This window comes from Bufo bufo, chromosome 4 (genome assembly GCF_905171765.1).
Source record: "Bufo bufo chromosome 4, aBufBuf1.1, whole genome shotgun sequence".
NCBI classification, from domain to species: domain Eukaryota; kingdom Metazoa; phylum Chordata; class Amphibia; order Anura; family Bufonidae; genus Bufo; species Bufo bufo.
The window spans coordinates 8,025,954-8,050,479 of NC_053392.1; the positions used below are offsets into that span (position 1 = coordinate 8,025,954).

The 24,526-nt window shown below is 47.5% G+C and overlaps 2 protein-coding genes and 1 long non-coding RNA gene across 3 annotated transcripts in view; 2 read left to right on the forward strand and 1 right to left on the reverse strand.

Annotated features, from left to right (window-relative positions):
* LOC120998324 (aspartic and glutamic acid-rich protein-like) overlaps nt 1-24,526 on the forward strand; it is a 2,513,920-nt gene that overhangs the window by 1,451,258 nt on the left and 1,038,136 nt on the right. The window lies entirely within an intron of this gene.
* LOC120998305 (gastrula zinc finger protein XlCGF26.1-like) overlaps nt 1-24,526 on the reverse strand; it is a 4,064,644-nt gene that overhangs the window by 544,295 nt on the left and 3,495,823 nt on the right. The gene's annotated exons all lie outside the window — the stretch shown is intronic.
* LOC120998444 lies at nt 6,703-7,028 on the forward strand. The gene is made up of 3 exons (XR_005778389.1): nt 6,703-6,746; nt 6,826-6,904; nt 7,002-7,028. It is a non-coding gene; the product is annotated as an uncharacterized LOC120998444 (long non-coding RNA).

Sequence of the window (24,526 nt, forward strand, 5' to 3'; positions counted from 1 at the left end):
ATGTGATATCAGAGGACATTACAGGAGGAGGTAGGAGAGGACTACAACTCCCAGCATGTCCAGCCCATTATTATGTGATATCAGAGGACATTACAGGAGGAGGTAGGAGAGGACTACAACTCCCAGCATATCCAGCCTGTTATTATGTGATATCAGAGGACATTACAGGAGGAGGTAGCAGAGGACTACAACTCCCAGCATGTCCAGCCTGTTATTATGTGATATCAGAGGACATTACAGGAGGAGGTAGGAGAGGACTACAACTCCCAGCATGTCCAGCCTGTTATTATGTGATATCAGAGGACATTACAGGAGGAGGTAGGAGAGGACTACAACTCCCAGCATGTCCAGCCTGTTATTATGTGATATCGGAGGACATTACAGGAGGAGGTAGGAGAGAACTACAACTCCCAGCATGTCCAGCCTGTTATTATGTGATATCAGAGGACATTACAGGAGGAGGTAGGAGAGGACTACAACTCCCAGCATGTCCAGCCTGTTATTATGTGATATCAGAGGACATTACAGGAGGAGGTAGGAGAGGACTACAACTCCCAGCATGTCCAGCCTGTTATTATGTGATATCAGAGGACATTACAGGAGGAGGTAGGAGAGGACTACAACTCCCAGCATGTCCAGCCTGTTATTATGTGATATCAGTGGACATTACAGGAGGAGGGAGGAGAGGACTACAACTCCCAGCATGTCCAGCCTGTTATCATGTGATATCAGAGGACATTACAGGGGGAGGTAGAAGAGGACTACAACTCCCAGCATGTCCAGCCTGTTATTATGGGATATCAGAGGACATTACAGGAGGAGGTAGGAGAGGACTACAACTCCCAGCATGTCCAGCCTGTTATTATGTGATATCAGAGGACATTACAGGAGGAGGTAGGAGAGGACTACAACTCCCAGCATGTCCAGCCTGTTATTATGTGATATCAGAGGACATTACAGGAGGAGGTAGGAGAGGACTACAACTCCCAGCATGTCCAGCCTGTTATTATGTGATATCAGAGGACATTACAGGAGGAGGTAGGAGAGGACTACAACTCCCAGCATGTCCAGCCCGTTATTATGTGATATCAGAGGACATTACAGGAGGAGGTAGGAGAGGACTACAACTCCCAGCATGTCCAGCCTGTTATTATGTGATATCAGAGGACATTACAGGAGGAGGGAGGAGAGGACTACAACTCCCAGCATGTCCAGCCTGTTATTATGAGATATCAGAGGACATTACAGGAGGAGGGAGGAGAGGACTACAACTCCCAGCATGTCCAGCCTGTTATTATGTGATATCAGAGGACATTACAGGAGGAGGTAGGAGAGGACTACAACTCCCAGCATGTCCAGCCTGTTATTATGTGATATCAGAGGACATTACAGGAGGAGGTAGGAGAGGACTACAACTCCCAGCATGTCCAGCCTGTTATTATGTGATATCAGAGGACATTACAGGAGGAGGTAGGAGAGGACTACAACTCCCAGCATGTCCAGCCTGTTATTATGTGATATCAGAGGACATTACAGGAGGAGGTAGGAGAGGACTACAACTCCCAGCATGTCCAGCCTGTTATTATGTGACATCAGAGGACATTACAGGAGGAGGTAGGAGAGGACTACAACTCCCAGCATGTCCAGCCTGTTATTATGTGATATCAGAGGACATTACAGGGTGGAGGGAGGAGAGGACTACAACTCCCAGCATGTCCAGCCCGTTATTATGTGATATCAGAGGACATTACAGGAGGAGGTAGGAGAGGACTACAACTCCCAGCATGTCCAGCCTGTTATTAGGTGATATCAGAGGACATTACAGGAGGAGGTAGGAGAGGACTACAACTCCCAGCATGTCCAGCCCATTATTATGTGATATCAGAGGACATTACAGGAGGAGGTAGGAGAGGACTACAACTCCCAGCATGTCCAGCCCGTTATTATGTGATATCAGAGGACATTACAGGAGGAGGTAGGAGAGGACTACAACTCCCAGCATGTCCAGCCTGTTATTATGTGATATCGGAGGACATTACAGGAGGAGGTAGGAGAGAACTACAACTCCCAGCATGTCCAGCCTGTTATTATGTGATATCAGAGGACATTACAGGAGGAGGTAGGAGAGGACTACAACTCCCAGCATGTCCAGCCTGTTATTATGTGATATCGGAGGACATTACAGGAGGAGGTAGGAGAGGACTACAACTCCCAGCATGTCCAGCCTGTTATTATGTGATATCAGAGGACATTACAGGAGGAGGTAGGAGAGGACTACAACTCCCAGCATGTCCAGCCTGTTATTATGTGATATCAGAGGACATTACAGGAGGAGGTAGGAGAGGACTACAACTCCCAGCATGTCCAGCCTGTTATTATGTGATATCAGAGGACATTACAGGAGGAGGTAGGAGAGGACTACAACTCCCAGCATGTCCAGCCTGTTATTATGTGATATCAGTGGACATTACAGGAGGAGGGAGGAGAGGACTACAACTCCCAGCATGTCCAGCCTGTTATCATGTGATATCAGAGGACATTACAGGGGGAGGTAGAAGAGGACTACAACTCCCAGCATGTCCAGCCTGTTATTATGGGATATCAGAGGACATTACAGGTGGAGGTAGGAGAGGACTACAACTCCCAGCATGTCCAGCCTGTTATTATGTGATATCAGAGGACATTACAGGAGGAGGTAGGAGAGGACTACAACTCCCAGCATGTCCAGCCTGTTATTATGTGATATCAGAGGACATTACAGGAGGAGGTAGGAGAGGACTACAACTCCCAGCATGTCCAGCCCGTTATTATGTGATATCAGAGGACATTACAGGAGGAGGTAGGAGAGGACTACAACTCCCAGCATGTCCAGCCTGTTATTATGTGATATCAGAGGACATTACAGGAGGAGGGAGGAGAGGACTACAACTCCCAGCATGTCCAGCCTGTTATTATGTGATATCAGAGGACATTACAGGAGGAGGTAGGAGAGGACTACAACTCCCAGCATGTCCAGCCTGTTATTATGTGATATCAGAGGACATTACAGGAGGAGGTAGGAGAGGACTACAACTCCCAGCATGTCCAGCCTGTTATTATGTGATATCAGAGGACATTACAGGAGGAGGTAGGAGAGAACTACAACTCCCAGCATGTCCAGCCTGTTATTATGTGATATCAGAGGACATTACAGGAGGAGGTAGGAGAGGACTACAACTCCCAGCATGTCCAGCCTGTTATTATGTGATATCAGAGGACATTACAGGAGGAGGTAGGAGAGGACTACAACTCCCAGCATGTCCAGCCTGTTATTATGTGATATCAGAGGACATTACAGGAGGAGGTAGGAGAGGACTACAACTCCCAGCATGTCCAGCCTGTTATTATGTGATATCAGAGGACATTACAGGAGGAGGTAGGAGAGGACTACAACTCCCAGCATGTCCAGCCTGTTATTATGTGATATCAGAGGACATTACAGGAGGAGGTAGGAGAGGACTACAACTCCCAGCATGTCCAGCCTGTTACTATGTGATATCAGAGGACATTACAGGAGGAGGTAGGAGAGGACTACAACTCCCAGCCTCTCTGTAGAGATTTCCAGGTCTCCACAGTTTCTTCACCATATTTACTTCTCTTCAACCTTGCTGAGCTCCGCCCCTTCACTGATCACATGATAGTGACATCACCGCAGGTCCTTCATCACCACATAGCTTCAAAACGGCTGAGCTCCGCCCATTCAGGTCACATGACATTATCACAGGTCCTTTACCAGCACTAACATTCTGCGCCGCTACACTCCGCCCACTCCAGCACTGGTCACATGACGATGACGTCACCGCAGGTCCTTCCTCTATCAGTCTCCATGGAGAAGCTGCCCCCGGCCGCCATGATGGAGGCTCCCCTCCCAGGTAACAGGTCTGCTCCGGGCTGACACTGCTGGATGTGCGGGGAGGTTCCCGGCGGGTGTCAGAGGCTTCTCTGTTCTGTGTGTTCCCGTCTATCACAGTCTCCACCCTGGAGTAATTGATGACGTCACGTTGTGCTGTCTGATGACGTCACCACACGTAGACCAGGCAGTCACGTGATGGGCTTATAGTGGATGGAGGAGGAGGATATCCCGGGTAATAGGACAGCGGGGGAGGGTATACGGGCGCCGGGGCAGTTATGTGAATGACCCCCGGTCACCAGGGGGCGGTTAAAGGGTCGTCTCATCATAGGGGTGGGTGTGTGTATCGCTAGGATTTGCCCCCATTGTGTTCTAGAGCGCACTGCGCATGTCCAGCCGCCCTCCATTAGTTTCCTATGAGGTGTCCGGTATTACACCGCGCTCCGCTGGTGACCTCTCTGGTTCTGTGGTCAGAGGTGTCCGGTATTACCCCGCCGCTCCGCTGGTGACCTCTCTGGTTCTGTGGTCAGAGGTGTCCGGTATTACCCCGCCGCTCCGCTGGTGACCTCTCTGGTTCTGTGGTCAGAGGTGTCCGGTATTACACCGCGCTCCGCTGGTGACCTCTCTGGTTCTGTGGTCGGAGGTGTCCGGTATTACCCCGCCGCTCCGCTGGTGACCTCTCTGGTTCTGTGGTCAGAGGTGTCCGGTATTACTCCGCCGCTCCGCCGGTGACCTCTCTGGTTCTATGCTCAGAGGTGTCCGGTATTACCCCGCCGCTCCGCTGGTGACCTCTCTGGTTCTGTGGTCAGAGGTGTCCGGTATTACACCGCCGCTCCGCTGGTGACCTCTCTGGTTCTGTGGTCAGAGGTGTCCGGTATTACACCGCCGCTCCGCTGGTGACCTCTCTGGTTCTGTGGTCAGAGGTGTCCGGTATTACCCCGCCGCTCCGCTGGTGACCTCCCTGGTTCTGTGGTCAGAGGTGTCCGGTATTACCCCCCCGCTCCGCTGGTGACCTCTCTGGTTCTGTGGTCAGAGGTGTCCGGTATTACACCGCCGCTCCGCTGGTGACCTCTCTGGTTCTGTGGTCAGAGGTGTCCGGTATTACTCCGCTGGTGACCTCTCTGGTTCTGTGGTCAGAGGTGTCCGGTATTACCCCGCCGCTCCGCTGGTGACCTCTCTGGTTCTGTGGTCAGAGGTGTCCGGTATTACCCCACCGCTCCGCTGGTGACCTCTCTGGTTCTGTGGTCGGAGGTGTCCGTTATTACCCCGCCGCTCCGCTGGTGACCTCTCTGGTTCTGTGCTCAGAGGTGTCCGGTATTACACCGCCGCTCCGCTGGTGACCTCTCTGGTTCTGTGGTCAGAGGTGTCCGGTATTACCCCGCCGCTCCGCTGGTGACCTCCCTGGTTCTGTGGTCAGAGGTGTCCGGTATTACCCCCCCGCTCCGCTGGTGACCTCTCTGGTTCTGTGGTCAGAGGTGTCCGGTATTACACCGCCGCTCCGCTGGTGACCTCTCTGGTTCTGTGGTCAGAGGTGTCCGGTATTACTCCGCTGGTGACCTCTCTGGTTCTGTGGTCAGAGGTGTCCGGTATTACCCCGCCGCTCCGCTGGTGACCTCTCTGGTTCTGTGGTCAGAGGTGTCCGGTATTACCCCACCGCTCCGCTGGTGACCTCTCTGGTTCTGTGGTCAGAGGTGTCCGTTATTACCCCGCCGCTCCGCTGGTGACCTCTCTGGTTCTGTGCTCAGAGGTGTCCGGTATTACCCCGCCGCTCCGCTGGTGACCTCTCTGGTTCTGTGGTCAGAGGTGTCCGGTATTACCCCGCCGCTCCGCTGGTGACCTCTCTGGTTCTGTGGTCAGAGGTGTCCGGTATTACACAGCGAACTCCACCCTAATCCACCCGCAGGTTCCTCTGCCGCATTTCCGGATCCACTAGAGGATTTACTAAGATGGCAGCTGACAGCAGAGTTCCTCCTCCTGTTTGTGGCGCTCAGTATTGTATTAATAGAGGAATAAATAAGCGGGCGGCTCGTCTCCAAACTAAATGGAGTCAGGTGCTCACGTATATAAGTCTACCCCAATAAACAAGTTGTATGGATAGTGTGTAATAGAACGGGCACTCAGACCATAGGGGGCTGCATCAAAATACTATACAAATCATTACTATAAAAACAGAAACATAAAAGGCATTAAAAACATATCATTTTCATAACATGCTGTGAAGTGATCGATTGAACAATCGATTAATTAAATGAGAAACATCGAATAGCTGAAAGAACCGTGTTTTGAAGACACGGTAAAGGGACTGCTCTTCTTCATATTTTTGCCTGTCATACACCTTTCTTTACACTGGGACGCCATCCCATAGACTCGTGCACCGTGACCATATACAGCAGTGCCGACCTGTGATTATTATATCACCTTTCTTTACACTGATATGGTGATTATATCAAAAGAAACAAGTGGTGTATACTTCACCACTGAGAACAGATCTGGAGGACTTTTTATATTTACGTGGTTCTTTCAGCTATTCGATTTTTTTTTTTCATTTAATTATTCGATTGTTCAATCGATCACTTCACAGCATGTTATGAAAATGATATGTTTTTAATGCCTTTTATGTTTCTGTTTTTATAGTAAAAATTTTTATAGTATTGTTTATCAATAAATTCCCATTTTGATGCAGCGCCCTATGGTCTGAGTGCCCGTTCTATTACACACTATCCATACAGTATTGTATTCAGTCTGTGTGTTATCTCCTGTAGATACCGACTCCAGGAGGAGAAGTCCCCCCGAGAGATGTCCCCGTCCTCTGTATTCCCAGGACTGTCCAGAGAAGAAGCTCCCAGAGGAACATCAGGTAGATGGAGCTGAAGTCTCCCCAGAATCTGACCAGAAAGGGATTGAACCAAAGAACATTTTACATTTCTCTTCTTTAGGATGAAAATCTGATGGATATTAAGGCTGAGGTTAAAGATGAACCAAAAGAGGAGACGGATTTATGGGGCGATCAGCAGTGTAAGGAGGGGGGCTGTCATGGGTCACCTGGATACTACTCCCATCATCTCATCATCACATGTAATAATCTCTCCCTGTGCCTGTGTGTTTCCTACAGATGGACTCATAGAAGGAAATCCCCCCGAGAGATGTCCCCGTCCTCTGTATTCCCAGGACTGTCCAGAGGAGAAGCTCCCAGAGAACCATCAGGTAGATGGAGCTGAAGTCTCCCCAGAATCTGACCAGAAGGGGATTGAACCAAAGATCATTTTACATTTTCCTCTTCCCCCTCTAGGACGACTCCTGACCATGAGATGATCCTCCTCCCACCACAGTGAGGGTAAAATATTTTCTCCTCAGTGTCTTCCTGTCCTTCCAGGTGGGGAGAGGACATCATCAGGTGCGGACATTCAGACTTACCTTGGGCTCTTATGTTTGTGTAATGGAGCCTGCAGCAGACCTTTCTTCCTTGCTCCAGTGGAGGTGAGGAGCCTCTCTGAGGCCCAGCGGTGACTGGACACTCATGGAGTCCCTACAGTCTTCTCCTCCGCTGCCTAAGATTCTCGGCTCAGGGGGGTGACGTCAGCAGGGTCTGGAGGCTTGGCGCCCACTCGATGCCCCTTCTGATGTTGGTGCAGCTGTGATCGGCTGGAGATTCTGGCTCCAGTGTGAAGGTGACAGACGCTCTCAGACAGTGATAGGAGGGTTATTTCTACCTGGACTCTGGGCTGTGGACATCCGGTTTGCTGTGATGTGTGGAGCCTGGTGTAAGTGGCCGGCAGCGAGTGTTGTGTATGTGTGCAGCGCTGGGGTATACAGAGGACTCCTGGATTAATTGGACCTAGTCCATACTGCTTTGTTGGAGGTTTCCTTATCTACACCAACTCCGTCCACAGAGGAAGAAGAAGCACTTCTACCTCCTCCTCATCTTCCTCCAAGTCTGATAACTAATTGTAGGTTTTCCTCGATGACTCGCAATATAAAAGAATCTTATTTTTCCCTTACCCAATGTCAGCACCACAGTGTGATCGGATCCGCCCCAAGGACAGGAAACCTACACGATGAAAAGCTGGAGCCTCTCTCCTGCCTCAGTGGTTTCCGGTCTCTGGATTGGGAGACCTGAATGAATTTTTTCACTGCTCTGCTGGAGAATTGAAGCCCCTTTTCTTTCCCTCCTTCATCCTTTGAACTAAGCTAGATGAGAAGACTCCGTACAGTGAGCCCTCTTTTCCTATTTCTCAGAGGAGGCTCATTGTGGGTCGCTCCCATCATTATGGAGGTAGAAAAGAGGACAGATATGGTGGAAGGGGAAAGCATGGCTCCTGTATCGGTACTGACTGGAAGATTGGAGTGGTAAGTAGTTATGATGATGGCAACATACACTGCTCAAAAAAATAAAGGGAACACTTAAACAACACAATGTAACTCCAAGTCAATCACACTTCTGTGAAATCAAACTGTCCACTTAGGAAGCAACACTGAGTGACAATCAATTTCACATGCTGTTGTGCAAATGGGATAGACAACAGGTGGAAATTATAGGCAATTAGCAAGACACCCCCAATAAAGGAGTGGTTCTGCAGGTGGTGACCACAGACCACTTCTCAGTTCCTATACTTCCTGGCTGATGTTTTGGTCCCTTTTGAATGCTGGCGGTGCTTTCACTCTAGTGGTAGCATGAGACGGAGTCTACAACCCACACAAGTGGCTCAGGTAGTGCAGCTTATCCAGGATGGCACATCAATGCGAGCTGTGGCAAGAAGGTTTGCTGTGTCTGTCAGCGTAGTGTCCAGAGCATGGAGGCACTACCAGGAGACAGGCCAGTACATCAGGAGACGTGGAGGAGGCCGTAGGAGGGCAACAACCCAGCAGCAGGACCGCTACCTCCGCCTTTGTGCAAGGAGAAACAGGAGGAGCACTGCTAGAGCCCTGCAAAATGACCTCCAGCAGGCCACAAATGTGCATGTGTCTGCTCAAACGGTCAGAAACAGACTCCATGAGGGTGATATGAGGGCCCGACGTCCACAGATGGGGGTTGTGCTTACAGCCCAACACCGTGCAGGACGTTTGGCATTTGCCAGAGAACACCAAGATTGGCAAATTCGCCACTGGCGCCCTGTGCTCTTCACAGATGAAAGCAGGTTCACACTGAGCACATGTGACAGACGTGACAGAGTCTGGAGACGCCGTGGAGAACGTTCTGCTGCCTGCAACATCCTCCAGCATGACCGGTTTGGCATTGGGTCAGTAATGGTGTGGGGTGGCATTTCTTTTGGAGGGCCGCACAGCCCTCCATGTGCTCGCCAGAGGTAGCCTGACTGCCATTAGGTACCGAGATGAGATCCTCAGACCCCTTGTGAGACCATATGCTGGTGCGGTTGGCCCTGGGTTCCTCCTAATGCAAGACAATGCTAGACCTCATGTGGCTGGAGTGTGTCAGCAGTTCCTGCAAGACGAAGGCATTGATGCTATGGACTGGCCTGCCCGTTCCCCAGACCTGAATCCAATTGAGCACATCTGGGACATCATGTCTCGCTCTATCCACCAACGTCACGTTGCACCACAGACTGTCCAGGAGTTGGCAGATGCTTTAGTCCAGGTCTGGGAGGAGATCCCTCAGGAGACCGTCCGCCACCTCATCAGGAGCATGCACAGGCATTGTAGGGAGGTCATACAGGCACGTGGAGGCCACACACACTACTGAGCCTCATTTTGACTTGTTTTAAGGACATAACATCAAAGTTGGATCAGCCTGTAGTGTGTTTTTCCACTTTAATTTTGAGTGTGACTCCAAATCCAGACCTCCATGGGTTGAAAAATGTGATTTCCATTTTTTTATTTTTGTGTGATTTTGTTGTCAGCACATTCAACTATGTAAAGAACAAAGTATTTAATTAACTCAGATCTAGGATGTTATTTTTGTGTTCCCTTTATTTTTTTGAGCAGTGTATTTATGGCTTTATGTATGGTTTATGTTTTAGGGCAAGCCCAAAAAAGTTTTGGTTCAGAGGTAGAATAGAGAATGTGCTTTGTGCAGATGTGGCCTGTCCTCTTCCCATTATTAGAAGTGATGTCAGCCATGTATTGATAGGATGGCGGCTGAAGAATCTCTCTCCTTTTATAAAAAGACTTTGATCAGATCAGAAGTCAGGAGTTCTATGAAATCTTTTTAAGTGTCTTTATATGAGAATAGCTCATTGTCCCAGGACAATGTCAGACCATTCCTTATCTATGGAAGAAGACGTTGGAGGGAGAAGACACGGAAAGATTGTTAAAGACGATTAGATCCACCATGAATTTAGAAGAAGTTAAGGAAGATAAATCAGTGGAGGTTACCACTTTTGAAGGATTGCAGGAGAAATAGTGTAGATGTTTCCCGATGCATAAAAAACATATTAGCTTTGATAAAGAGAGAATGGAAAAAGAGGAGAAGAGGCCTCGTTATCCTGGAACAAAGCTCCTAAGATGTCCAGAAGATCATCCTGGCCTTTGAGGACATGGGGGGGGGGGGGGGGGGGTTCTCAACGACCCTCTGGATAAAAAAAAACGGGGAATCGGGAAGCGAAGGGTTCTGCTTTCCGTTTTAATAATGCAGCTACCGTCACGGCTAGATCCATAATGATACGGCTAGAATGGTTGGACACGCAGCTAAAAGAAGAATGTCCCAGAGAACAGATGATTTTCCTCTCTACCTACTTACAAAAATATTCTGACCTTTTGGCTGATGCCTCAGTCGATGCAGTAAAATTAGTTGCCCAAGCTTCTTCCCTGACGCACGTAGGGCCCTGTGGTTAAAAAATTAGGGTGGAAGGGATCTATCCTCAAAACAAAAGTTATGTGGCATCCCTTGTCAGGGTGAATATTTTTTTTTTTTGGTTTGGCCCAGCTCTTGATGAATTACTAGAGAGAGCTTTTTCTTCCTCCTTTTCAACATCTAGACAACCTCTTCAGACCTCTTCTAGATCAGGGGGAAGAAGACAGAATAGAAACAGAGACCAAAAATTTAGATCTTCAGGCTTTGGAGGAAAGGGACTCATTTTTGGAGGTTCCTCCATTTCAAACAATAAACAGCCCCAACAATGACACCAACTTAAAGGTGGGAGGTAGATTCATTTTTTTTCTTCCCGTCTGGTCAGGGTTTTCCAAAAGTTGGGTGATGGGCATAATAGGAAGCAGGTCTAAAACTAGAATTCCGTTCCTCTCCTCCTTAGAGGTTTGTTGTGACAGCCCCAGTTTTCCAAAGTGAGAAAATCCACAATGGAAAAGGAGGTTCTGGACTTGATAACAAAAATGCCTTTGTTCTAGTCCCAGTGCAGGAAAGAACAAAAGGTTGTTATTCTTCGCTATGCATGGTTCCAAAACCAGACTGTTCTTTCAGGACAACAATAAACATGAAGGATTTAAACAGCTTCTGTTTCCCAACTGTTTCATGGCGGTTATGGACCTGAAGGATGCCTATTATCATATCCCCAAACATCCGGATCATCAAAAATTCCTCAGGATGGAAATTCTGTTAGCATTAAGGAAAAGCAGGGATATCTGGAATTCAAACTTCTGATTTCAGGCAGGACCTCGAGGGATCTATCCTGGTGGAGGGTCAAAGAGAATCTGGTTAGAGGTATTCCTTGGAGACAACCCGACCCGATAGTGCTCACCACAGATGCCAGCCTGTCAGGATGGGGGGCTCATGTCTTGGGTCATGTATTTCAGTGACTATGGTCGCCAATTCAACAGACCTTTTCTTCCAACAAGAATTAACTCCTAGCAGTCAGGCTAGCCTTGGCGGCGGCTTTGCCTTTATTAGTCAGTGATGTTGAACAATCAGGCAGCGGTAGCTCACATCAATCACCCAGGAGGTACTAAGTCAAGCTCATGCTGGAAACAAACAGAATATTCAAGGGAGTAGAAAAACAATTCAGCCACATTTCATCTCTTCATATAAAGGGAAAAGAGAGTTCACAAGCAGACTTCTTCAGCTGTTATGTCAAAGAAGGTGTACAGCATACTAGAAGACACAAAAAGAAGATCCGACTGCCTGGATCCAAAACTAAGGAACAAAAGGGATAGCCCTGCAACAGACCTGGTTCTCTCCCTAACTGCTCAGCCTATGCAAAATTCTCAATGGTAGAAGATCGCATATCCTCGTACCTCGACTGTATAACACCTGAACACCCTATAATAGTGAGGGGACACGACCACCGGCTCCCTACACTTGATACGGAGGGAGTCAGGGTCACCTGGGATCCGGCAAACAGGAAACTACAAATGAATGAACAAAACTTATCTGTAGAAGACTCAGTAGTAGCATCCAGCATGTATATACTCCAGGAAGTTGTATAAACCGCAAAGTGATGCAGTATGGGAAGGGATTTAAAGGGATGCAATCAGTGCAACTACATGACAGCTGAGAGAGGCTAACGAGATGAGGAAACAAAAGCAAAATAAAAGAAACCTCAAGTAGGAGGTTCTGAAGGACGTCTGTCAGAGCTTCTCAGATGTCTGGTGGTGACATGTTACCAACTAAAACGGGGAGCATGGTCTCTAAACCCAGAGATCTTTGCCAAGATAGTGGACATTCCGGGGGGGTTCTCAGGTGATAGAACGTTTTGCTATGAGTCAGAACAAAAAATGTGGATCAGTTCTTCTCCTTAAATCCCAGGGAATTCCCATGTGGAGCTGACGCCTTTCTTCATGGGATTTGCCACTAGTATATACCTTTCCCCCGATTCAGTAAGTTTCCTTGGTGATATAAAAGATCAGGAAAACATGTTGATCTCGAACGTTTTGGTGCTTCCGGAGATTAGGAACCAGTCTGGCATCCGCAGTTTCAGAGTCTTCACTTAACAGCATTGAATTTGAAAGGGCATTACTGATTAGCAAGAGCTTTTCAGAGAGTTTAGTGTCAACTTTGATAAAGAGGAAAAATAATGTTACAGTATCAATCTAAGTATGGAGGAAATTTAATGGCTTTTTCTGGAACAGATCCCCCAAAATTACCAAAATCTGTTTGTATTTTGCGGGTTCTTTGGGAAAAAAACACCTTCAAAGTTCAGGTTTTCTTTTACCAGAGTTTAGCGGCAGATCCCTGGCTAAACACTTTCTTCAGAGCAGTAGATTGGTCTACCCCGGTTTCAGTTCCTAAGGTTCCTCCATGGGATTTGAATGAGTCTTGAAGGCCCTAACGCAGCCAATAGAGTCCAGCTGTATTAAACATCTTACTCATAAACTAGAACTGTTGGTCGCCTTGACTCAGTGTGCAGGATTAGCGAGTTGCAAGCTTTTTAAATTAATCCTCTCTTTATAACTATCTTGCAGGACAGAGTAATAATCTGTACCCTGCCTTGTTACCAAAGGTACCTTCCAACTTCCTTAGGTCTCAGGAAAGGTTTATTTTTTTTTTATCCCCTTCATCATGTGATAATCCCAAATAGGATAAAGAAAGCGAGTTTCACTATTTAACCTTAAGATGGTGTCTATTGCAGTTTCTTCAGGTGTCAGCAGAAGTCTACAGCCTTGCTGGTTTTGTTTCAGGGTCCAAATAAAGGCAAGATAGCTTCAAAAGGTTCATTGGAAAGATGGATCAGATTAGGGCTCTCCATAGCTTATCTAGCTTCAGGCAGATCTCCTCCTTTGACCTTAAAAGGCTCACTCTACTCAAGCTATCTCTACCTCTTGGGCGGAAATGGCTAACCCCTCTATTGAACACATTTGTAAGGCTGCCACATGGTCTTCTCCTTCCACTTTCTTCGACCATGGTTCTTCCTCCGATCTTTCCTTTGGTAGAAAGGTGTTACAATTGGTCACTCCCTAATTCTCTGTGTGGTGCTGTCATGGGGGAAGAAAAAAATGATGATTATACTTACCGTTAATTGGATTTTCCGGACCCCATGACAGCACCCTTCTTTATTCCCTCCCTCGCTTCTTTCTTCTGCGTTCTTTTAGTTGCACCTGGGGATAGAATACAAAAGAAAGCTTATATACAAAGTAACTTAAACGTGAATAACTTTGGTCGGAGTCACTCGCATGTTCTGTAAACCAGTCCCTGGTGGATGGATCCTCTCTCTCTGGTGCTGTCATGGGGTCTAGAAAATCCGATTACTGGTAAGTGTAATCATAATTTTTTTCCCCCTGAAGATACTAATGAATTGTTAGAGGCTGTACGCACGACTATGGATATTCAGTATGTGAAAGTTCAGAGGACCATGCATGACAAAATGTTCAGTGGTCTCAAAGAGAAAACTTGTATTTAAACTGCATAAAAATGTACATTCTGCATGTGAATGGAGAGCCCCGCAAAGTCTCCTTTCCCTAATGCTAGGCGTAGACTTCCGTTTGATGACGATGATTGTCCTCAAGTAGATGTGTCTTTAGGGGAATATGTCCAGGAACAGTTCCTTGTTTTTGAGTTTTTTTAAAACACCCCATGGATAAACCGATTGCACGGGGGATGCTGCCAGGGCTGAACGATTAATCAAATGAATTCAATGAATTCATCCTTTAAAAGCCGAATGATATAGATTTAGTTTTTAGTAATGGACATTGATTTTGGTGGCCTGGTGTCACGGACGTTCCTGTGGCAGGTACCAGGAGATCGGAGAGACTGGCAACTCGTGGGTTAAATTGACAAGTTCACTGTGGATTTTATTGTGTCTGTTTTGGTGAATTTAAACATCAAAGTAAGCAGCACTACATACCCCACCATAGAGAAAAGTCCAATTCATCTGGTACCAGTAATTATGGTCCAGACATGGTGCTCGCGGGTCGAGATCCAGGCTAAGGGTCCCTTGGAATAACGGTAATTGAAAAAATTACGCAGCACTCCTCCGTTTAGTAGAAAAATCCGGTGACTATTTAGCTAAGCAGCATAGAATTGCGACGTTTCGACTATAATAAGTCTTTATCAAGCTTGATAAAAGGAGGAGTGCTGCAGATTTTTTCAATTACTGTGTTTTGGTGAATGCCTTACTTCAGGTGGTGCTTGTTGGTAATTTACCTTTCCCATAAGTAGCCGCTTCTCACTCTTGCAGGTGCGGTTTATAGATTTTCTTCCTGTCTTCTAACTAGCTGGTCGGTTGTACTCTGTGGTGCTTCTGGAGTTACCAGTTTTCTACTTTCTGATAAGTCGTCTGTTCTTATTGTTTTGTGTTTGTTATATTCCCTGTTGTTTGTATCTGGGCCTGAGACAGAGACTTCCATTCGTCCATCTGAGGAGGAATGAGTTGTCTCTGGTCCTAACCTCATTCCAGGGCCTTGTAGGGATATAAGGGCCTAGGTATCCAGCATATGAATATTCCTACCTTCAAGGTCTATTCTATAGGTAGGTCTATAGGTAGTTAGGGCCCGGATTAGGGTTGTTTAGGAGGTGACCTGTTCCTTCCCTAGTTTCCAGGCCCAGTTACTGTTCCCCTTCCCTCCTGTGTTCAGTGTGGAGTTTTCCCCCACACTGATCGTGACATTATAAACCACAGAATAACCGTCATTTTGTTGTCTGTATCAGTTCAGCCATGGATGTTATCGCTGCACTGACTGGACAGCTACAGGGGCTGTCTCTGGAGGTGGATGACCTCCGCACGACTATCTCAGAGATGCAGAGACCACTGTTGGCTGATTCTAGTAGTGGTTACCTGACCTGTCCTGAACCTAAAGTTTCTCTCCCGGATAGATTCTCGGGCGGGGGGGGGAGTGATAATTTTATTCGGTTCAGGGAGACGTGCAAATGGTACTTTACGTAGCGTCCACACTCATCAGGGGACGAGAGCCAGAGAGTGGGTATGATTATTTTGTTGCTTAAAGGGGACGCCCAGTCTTGAGCTTTTTCTCTGCCGACTGAATCACAGTCTCTCCGATCAGTAGATGCATTTTTCTGAGCTTTAGGTCTCATCTATGATGACCCGGACCGAACCTCCCTGGCAGAGACTAAATTACGCGACCTGCAGCAGGGAGAGCGTTCGGCGGAGATCTATTGTTCCGAATGTAGGAGGTGGGCTATGGATAACTGAGTGGAACGATCCAGCTTTTGATAGCCAGTTTTGTCAGGGATTATATGAGAGGCTGATGGACGCTTTGGCCTTTCATGAGAATCCTGAGTCTTTGGAAGCCGCTATGTCTTTGGCTGTACGTATTCAGGGCGTATCCACTCTCTCAGGGCGTTCTATTACATAACGTACCGTATTCCTTTGACTCTTTGGGTGAAGAGAATCCTGAGCTTATACCTGGGGAGGAACCCATGCAATTAGGGGGAGCGACTCCGGGATCTGCTTGCAAAAGTAGGAGTCGCAAGCAGGGAGTATGTTTTTTCTGCGGTCAAAGGGGCCATTTTGTCAATATATGTCCAAGCATTCAGCGGCAAAAAGAGAAACAAAAAGGGGCGACTATCGGAGGTGTGAGTGGGGAGTCAGTAAATGTGCATTTGTCCTTTGCTAGTAGTACCCGATTTTCTCCTGACTGCCGAGGTGGCGCTAGAGTAAAAAACTGTGGAAATTGAAGTATTTATCGACAGCGGGGCCGGGGTGAACCTGCTTGATGCTCAGTTTGTCTGCATGCACTGGTTATCATCAAGTACATTAAAAAAGACATTACTGTATTTGCTATTGATTCTGCCCCTCTTACTCAGAGGTGCTTGTCACAAGTTTTGCATGATATCAGATTAAGAGTGGGTGACTTTCATCAAGAAGTTATCTCATGTTTTGTCCCTGCACCTATGGGTCTGGGTTTATCGTGGCTTACTGTGTTTTCTGAGAGTGGGTGTCAGGATTTACCGTCCCATCGGGAATATAATTGCCCTGTCAATCTTATTCCCGGGGCTAAATTGCCTAAATCTAGGTTGTAATATCTTTCTTCAAACTCTCGGCATTATATTCTCTCATGGCCTGCCTTTCAGGTTCAGAAAGTGCACATAAGACCTTCCAAGTCTCCAGTGGCTGCAGGGTTGTTTTTTTGTCAAAAAACAAAAAAGATGGAGGTCTTTGGCCATGTCTGGATTTTGTGTGAACTCAATCAGATTACTATCCGTGATCCTTACCCTCTTCCTTTGATTCCCGATTTGGTTTAACCAGATTATTGGTGACAAGGTGTTCACCAGGTTGGACTTAAGGGGGCAAATAATCTGGTCAGGATCAAGGAAGGGGATGAATGGAAGACTGCTTTTAATACTCCAGCGGGTCACTTTGAGAACCTGGTCATGCCTTTCGGGTTGACCAATGCCCCGGCGGTCGTCCAACATTTTGTGAATGACATCTGGTGGGGAGGTTTGTGATCGTGTATTTGGATGACATTCTTATTTATTCTCCTGACCTGGAAACACATCAGAATCATGTGAGACAGGTGTTACAGATTCTAAGGGATAATAAATTGTTCGGAAAATTAGAGAAATGTGTTTTTGCGGTACACGAGATGCAGTTTTTGGGCTACCTGCTGTCATCTTCGGGTTTTCGAATGGATTCTCAGAAAGTCCGTGCTCTATTGGACTGGGATCGACCCGAAAATCTGAAGGCTCTTATGCGGTTTTTAGGATTCACCAACTATTACCGAAAATGTATTAAAAATTATTTGACAATAGTAAAACCCCTAACGGACATGACTAAGAAAGGGACGGATGTCTCTGTATGGTCTGATTCGGCGTTGCAAGCCTTTTCTGCGATTAAGGAGTGCTACTCTTCTGCCCCCATTTTGGTGCAGCCAGATGTGTCACAACAGATTATTGTGTAAGTGGACGCATCCGAGGTGGGGGTAGGAGCAGTTTTGTCACAGGACCCATCAGCTGGTAAATGGCGACCATGTGCAAAATTATGATGTGGGTAACAGTGAGTTGCTGGCCATTAAATTGGCTTTTGAGGAGTGATGTCATTGGTTGGAAGGGGCGATTCATCCGATCACGGAATTCACTGATCGCAAAAATCTGGCTTATCTGAAGTCGACGAAACGACTAAATCCAAGACAAGCCAGAAGGACCCTGTTTTTCACCAGATTCAATTTCACTGTCACTTATCGTCCTGGGATTAAAAATGTCAAGGCGGACGCCTTGTCACGTAGTTTCCCTGGAGGTGGTGATTTTAAGTATGAGTCCCATACTGTCTAAAGGGGTGGTGATATCTGCCCTCTACCCTGACCTTGAGGTGAAGGTGTTAGAGGCTCAGGGAGACGTATCGGACTCGTGTCCCTCTGGGAAACTATTTGTGCCACCGGAATTGCGTCACAAGGTGTTGGAGGAACATCATTGTATGGTTCTTTCAGGACATCCTGGGAGTAGGTCCACTGCCAACCTCATATCTCGTAGATTCAGTTGGCCGGGGTGGCCTAAGTGTGTGAAGGACTATGTGTCAGCCTGTACTACCTGTGCACGGGCCAAGGTGACACATACTCGACCTTCTGGATCTTAACTTCCGTTAACCATTCCGTCCAGACCATGGGCTCATGTATTCATGGACTTTATCACTGATCTACCTAATTCTTCAGGAAAGACAGTTATTCTGGTGGTAGTTGATCGCTTTAGTAAAATGGTACATTTTATTGCATTACCAGGCCTACCTAATGCTAAAACCCTTGCACAGGTATATGTTGACAACATTGTGAAACTTCATGGCATTCCCCCTGACGTGGTCTCAGATCGTGAGACTCAGTTTGTTTCCAGATTCTAGAAGGCGTTCTGTACTCGTCTGGGAATTCAACTGTCCTTTTCATCCTCAGTCGAACGGACAGACGGAGCGCACTAAATCAGAGTCTGGAGACTTACTTGAGATGTTTTGTATCTGAGAAGTGGTCTTCCTTTTTGTCTTTGGCAGAATTTGCCATAAACAATCGTAGTCAGGAGTCCACTGATAAGTTGCAGTTTTTTGACGCCTATGGATTTCACCCGCAGTTTGGCACATTTTCTGGTTCTAATACTTCTGGTATCCCTGAGGAAGAACGTTTTTCGTCATCATTGTCATCGATATGGCGAAAAATATGGGCAACAAATATAAATGTGTGGCTGACAGGTCCGGAACATTCATACGTTTCCTAAGTGTGGGTGATTCTGTGTAGCTGTCCACAAGAAACATTAAGTTGAAAGTACATTCCTGGAAGCTGGGTCCAAGGTTTATCGGCCCATATAAGATCACGACCATTATTAATCCTGTAGCTTTTCGTCTTGAGTTTCATAATGTGTTCCATAGGTCTTTGTTGGAAAAATATGTGGAACCTTTACAGCCATCTTCCTTGCCACCCGCTCCGGTCATGGTGGACGGTAATTTGGAATTCGAGATCGTGAAAATATTTGACTCTCGAGTTTTCCGTGGATCCCTTTAATATCTTGTCCACTGGAGAGGTTATGGACCGGAGGAGAGGATGTGGGTGCCGGCATCCGACGTTAATGCCAATCGTTTAGAAAATGCCTTTCGTAGATCTCACCCGGATAAAGTCGGTCCTGGGTGCCCGGAGGTCACCCGTAGAATGGAGGTTACTGTCACGGACGTTCCCATGGCAGGTACCACGAGATCGGAGAGACTGGCAACTCGTGGGTTAAATTGACAAGTTCACTGTGGATCTTATTGTGTCTGTGTTTTGGTGAATATCACCCCCCTTGCTTCAGGTGTTGCTTGTTGGTAATTTACCTTTCCCATAAGTAGCCGCTTCTCACTCTTGGAAGTGCTGTTTATAGATTTTCTTCCTGCCTTCTAACTAGATGGTCGGTTGTACTCTCTGGTGCTTCTGGAGCTGCCAGTTTTCTACTTTCTGATAAGTCGTCTGTTCTTATTGTTTTGTGTTTGTTATATTCCCTGTTTGTATCTGGGTCTGAGACAGAGACTTCCATTCATCCATCTGGGGAGGAATGGGTTGTATCTGGTCCTAACCTCATTCCAGGGCCTTATAGGGATATAAGGGCCTATGTATCCAGCATATCAATATTCCTGCCTTCAAGGTCTATTCATATTTATAGGCAGTTAGGGCCCGGATTTGGGTTGTTTAGGAGGTGACCTGTTTCTTCCCTAGTTTCCAGGCCCAGTTACTGTTCCCCTTCCCTCCTGTGTTTAGTGTGGAGTTTTTCCCCCACACTGATCATGACACCTGGTGACTGTATGCACCTGTCTGTCCAGCCTTCATAGTAATTATGATATAGGTGACTGTACACCTGACAACCCTACATTAATACTAAATTGCAAAAAGGGATGACTATTGGTTTTCAGCCCGCGAGTGGCAATATTTATAAAACTGCGCAGTGTGAACTGTTCTCGTGCTGCTTTGGTAAAGTGTATTGTAAGTGGACAAATGGCACCATTGTGAATTAGTGGAAACTGTGGAACACTATGAAGGTGTGCAAGAATGAACCAACACGTTACAATCAAGCAGCTCAACCCCAAAATGAACCAGGGGGCTACTGGATATGTGTCTAACACAACAGTTCAGAGAACCTTACTGCATATAGGGCAGACACGGTCACTGCACCTCTGCAAACGAAGTTACATCCCAGCAAAAGCTTCAATTTTGGCGGCAGTATCGGAATTGGGCCTCCACTGATTGGCAAAGGGTTGTCTTCTCCGACGAGTTGCGTTTTCTGCTTCATCAAATGGATGGACTTTGGCATTTCATGTGATACACCAGATAAGAAACAATGCAAAACAAACTGGTGGTGGCAGAGTTATGGTCTAGGGAATCTTTTCCAGGCATTCTCTGGGCCCACTCATCCATGTGGAATGCAGTGTCAAGCGATTTGGGTGTGAGTCCATGCTTGCAGATCACGTAGAGATTGTCTTCCTGCAAGAAAATGTGACATGTCACACAGCTAGAAATATCTAACATTGGTTGGAAGAGCATTAGCAAGACTTCCAAGTACTTCCCTGGCCCCCTAATTCCCCAGACTTGAACCCAGTTGAGCATCTGTGGGACCTGGGACCACCTCTGGAGTGACAATTGCACCCGCCACCTCGCAAACAGAGGATGTGGCAGCAATGCCACCACCTCCATCACCAAGCATCTCCACACTGTCCCACGGAAGCGTTCAGCTCTCCATCTCCCAAACACTGGAGAGAAAGAGGAAGTACCCCCCCCCCTACCCACCTGTGATCCTTGTCCCTGAAACCCAGCATCTCAAAATTCCTGGCCGTTGAAATGCTGTCCTTCCGTCTGGTGGAGACGGAGACTTTTAAAAACCCTTATGGCGGCGGCTGTCCCACAGTACGTGGTTCCCGGCCACCACAGCTTTTCCAGGCGAGCCATCCCTGCCTTGCACAACCAAGTGGCGGACAAAATTAGGTGTGTACTGTGCAATGCCATCTGTGGCAAGGTCCACATAACCACCAATAGATGGACCAGTAAGAACGGGCATGGACGTTATATCTCTCTAACTGCACACTGGGTAAATGCAGTGGCGGCTGGGCCTGAGGCGGATAGCAGTTTGGCGCATGTCCTTCCGCCACTGAGGATTGCAGGACGTTTCTCTTTGCCTCCTACTCCACTTCCTCCTCTACCAGCTCCTCATCAGGTCAGCGTAACACCTTCACCACCAACTTCAGCACAGCCAGGGGGAAACGACAGCAGGCTGTTTTGAAACTCATCTGTTTGGGGGAAAAACCCCACACCGCGCAGCAGCTGTGGATGGGCATGGAACAATAGGCCAATGAGTGGTTGGTGCCAGTGAGCCTTAAGCCTGGCCTGGTGGTGTGCGATAACGGGCGAAATCTCATAGCAGCTCTGGGCCTAGCCGGTTTGACGCACATCCCTTGCCTGGCGCATGTGCTGAATTTGGTGGTGCAGAAGCTCCTGAAAAATTACCCCGATATGTCAGAGCTGCTGCAGAAAGTGCGGGCCCTCTGTGCGAGCTTTTGGCGTTCTCACCCTGCTGCTGCTCGCCTGTCTGCTCTGCAGCGTAACTTCCGCCTTCCAGCTCACCCCCTTATATGCGACGTACCCACAAGGTGGAACTCCACCTTGCACACGCTGGCCAGACTGTGCGAGCAGCAGCAGGCAATAGTGGATTTTAAGCTGCAGCACGCACGGGTGAGTCGCTCTGTGGGCCTCCATGCGGGACCTGTGTTCCGTGTCGCGCTATTTCGAGTACTCCACCAACATGGCCAGTTCGGATGACGCCGTCCTCAGCGTTGCTATCCCACTTCTATGTCTCCCTGAAAAAACACTTCGGGCGATGATAGAAGAGGATGTGGCACAGGAGGAAGAGGAGGAGGAAGAGGGATCATTTCCACGGCTATCAGGCCAGTCATTCACAAGTGGCTCGGAGGTTGGGTTCCTGCACCAACAGAGGCCAGGTACACAACTATCCAGCCAGGGCACAGTTCTGGAGGATGTGGAGGAGGAGGAGGATGATGATGAGGAGGAACCGTGTTCACAGCAGGGTGGCACCCAAAGCAGCTCATGCGCATCGCTGGTGCGTGGCTGGAGGGATACAGAGGACACAGACGATACACCTCCCACAGAGGACAGCTTGTTGTTGCCTCTGGGCAGCCTGGCACACATGAGCGACTACATGCCACCGAGTTGCCCACATTCTAACCAGTGCTGATTAGTGGGTGGCCACCCTGCTGGATCCCCGCTACAAGGACAACGTGCCATCTTTAATTCCGTCACTGGAGTGTGATAGAAAGATGCGCAAGTACAAGCGCATGCTGGTAGATGCGCTGCTGATGGCATTCCCACCTGACAGCGGGGGCACAGTGGAAGCACAAAGCGAAGGTAGAGGAGGAGGAAGTCGCCAACACAGCTGGGGCACCGCCAGCACCTCAGAAGGGAGGGTTAGCATGGCCGAAATATGGAAAAGCTTTGTCAGCACGCCACAACAACCAGCACCACCAGCTGATATGGAACGTCTTAGCAGGAGACAGCATTTCAGCAACATGGAACAGTACGTGTGCACACGCCTACACGTACTGACTGATGGTTCTGCCCCATTCAACTTCTGGGTCTCCAAATTGGGCACATGGCCTGAGCTTGCAGCCAGTGTATTGTCCTAACGTGTGTTTAGCACGGCAGGGGTGGGTGATCACAGACAAGCGCAGCCGCCTGTACACAGCCAATGTGGACCAACTCATGTTCATTAAAATGAACCAGGCATGGACAACTATACCGGCCGCACCCAGCCATTGTTAGACTCCAGCGCACTTTCTCTTTGCATTCTTATTTCTATTTCAATGTTTTGGGGTCTTCCCAAATTTAAAAAAGAAAGAAAAGAAAACAGTGTTGGCTACCTCCTCCTCTGCCGCTTCCACCTACACTGCCATGTCCACCACCTCCTCAACCTCCTACTCCACTTTGACCTCCGCCTCCTAGTTCAAGATTATTATTTTAATTTTTTTTCTATTCTATATGTTATTTTAAGTAGCCCTTACTATGTCTATTTTACAGGCATTTTAGTGCCCCAAAGTTCGGGTCCACATTGACTTCAATGGGGTTCGGGATCAAGTTCGTATCCCGAACCCGAACTTTGAGCTGAAGTATGGCCTTACCCGGCGAACCCGAACTTCCAGGTGTTCGCTTATCCCTAATTCTAAGAAATGTGTCCCAGAAAACGAGAAGGAAATATCCCTTCTATAAATATACAGTGTCATATTTCATAGTAAAGTAGCGAAAAACTGAAAAATAAAAATACAGCAAAGGTTGAAACAACAAAGGGTTTCTGTTTTAATCCCAACAATTCGGACCCTTCAGAGCAATAACGTCGGAGATCCTGGGGGGAGGTTTTCCCCTAATCCTTGGGTGCTGAGAACATTAGAACACGGGGGCAGCATTCCCTTATGGAAAAACCTTCACCACTCCCCCTATTCATAGTTCACGTCTACTTCAGGAAGGAGGTTAAATGACATCCCTGGATTGTCAAGATAAATATATTTCTATATCCCAGTCCCTCCGTTACATCAATAATACGTGAGAAATAATGAAGGACTTGGTGGCATTCATTTCAGTTTCAAAATAGTCAATGTACTGTATCTCGATGACCTATTAGTGGCAAACACAGAGATTCTAAAAGTACATGGAGAGAAGTATAGGGCCACATGTTATTAATTGAATGAAGATTTTTCATTCATTCCCATTATCTCTAGCCATGCAGTCTACATTACCACAGGTGTATAACATCCAGCCTCTAGCCATGCAGTCTACCATTACCACAGGTGTATAACATCCAGCCTCTAGCCATGCAGTCTACCATTACCACAGGTGTATAACATCCAGCCTCTAGCCATGCAGTCTACCATTACCACAGTGTATAATATCCAGCCTCTAGCCATGCAGTCTACCATTACCACAGGTGTATAACATCCAGCCTCTAGCCATGCAGTCTACCATTACCACAATGTATAACATCCAGCCTCTAGCCATGCAATCTACCATTACCACAGGTGTATAACATCCAGCCTCTAGCCATGCAGTCTACCATTACCACAGGTGTATAACATCCAGCCTCTAGCCATGCAGTCTACCATTACCACAGGTGTATAACATCCAGCCTCTAGCCATGCAGTCTACCATTACCACAGTGTATAATATCCAGCCTCTAGCCATGCAATCTACCATTACCACAGGTGTATAACATCCAGCCTCTAGCCATGCAGTCTACCATTACCACAGGTGTATTACATCCAGCCTCTAGCCATGCAGTCTACCATTACCACAGGTGTATAACATCCAGCCTCTAGCCATGCAGTCTACCATTACCAC